Genomic DNA, 868 nt, shown 5'->3' with positions numbered 1-868 from the left:
ATTATTATTATTATTATTATTATTATTATTATTATTATTATTCTCATCAAATCACCTGATTCCATTTTTATCAACGGTAAAATCATCGTAATGGATTCCATATGTAGTTCGTGAAGTTTTGATGTGGGTACAAACGTCTCAACTTGCGTATTCCACTCTCATCGCAGTACAAACGGAACAATTTACTGTACATGATAATGAGACCAACTACAAATCATTCAGAGCTTCAAAAACAGTCGTAGATTATTCAGAAAAATGGTACAAACGTTTTTCTGAATTTTATTGGTGTTTAGTGACGAGTAGGTGTTGATACAAATGTCCAAAAGTACGGCGAGATTTTTTGACGATTTCGTTATCGCGATTATCTCGGAAACTATGAGAGATAGAGCCTTAAACCTATTCCATTCGATTCCTGAGGAAATTTGGGTTCCCTATAGGCAGATGGACGGCTCAGAATTACGTTTTTCCACGTCCTACACCCTATACAAGATAAATTAAATTATTTTTTTTTGGGGATTTCGTTTTTCGCGATTATCTCGGAAACTATGAGAGATAGAGCCTTAAAACCTATTCCATTCGATTCCTGAGGAAATTTGGGTTCCCTATAGGCAGATGGACGGCTCAGAATTACGTTTTTTCACGTCCTACACCCTATACAAGATAAATTAAATTAATTTTTTTTGGCGATTTCGTTTTTCGCGATTATCTCGGAAACTATGAGAGATAGAGCCTTAAAACCTATTCCATTCGATTCCTGAGGAAATTTGGGTTCCGTATAGGCAGATGGACGGCTCAGAATTGCGTTTTTCCACTTCCTACGTCCTATACAAGATAAATTAAATTAAATTTTTTTGGCGATTTCGTTTTT

The sequence above is a fragment of the Diachasma alloeum genome, unplaced genomic scaffold, assembly GCF_001412515.2.
Source record: "Diachasma alloeum isolate Michigan unplaced genomic scaffold, Dall2.0 Dall_scaffold_00176, whole genome shotgun sequence".
Lineage (NCBI taxonomy): Eukaryota > Metazoa > Arthropoda > Insecta > Hymenoptera > Braconidae > Diachasma > Diachasma alloeum.
Note: the sequence above shows the minus strand (reverse complement) of the source record.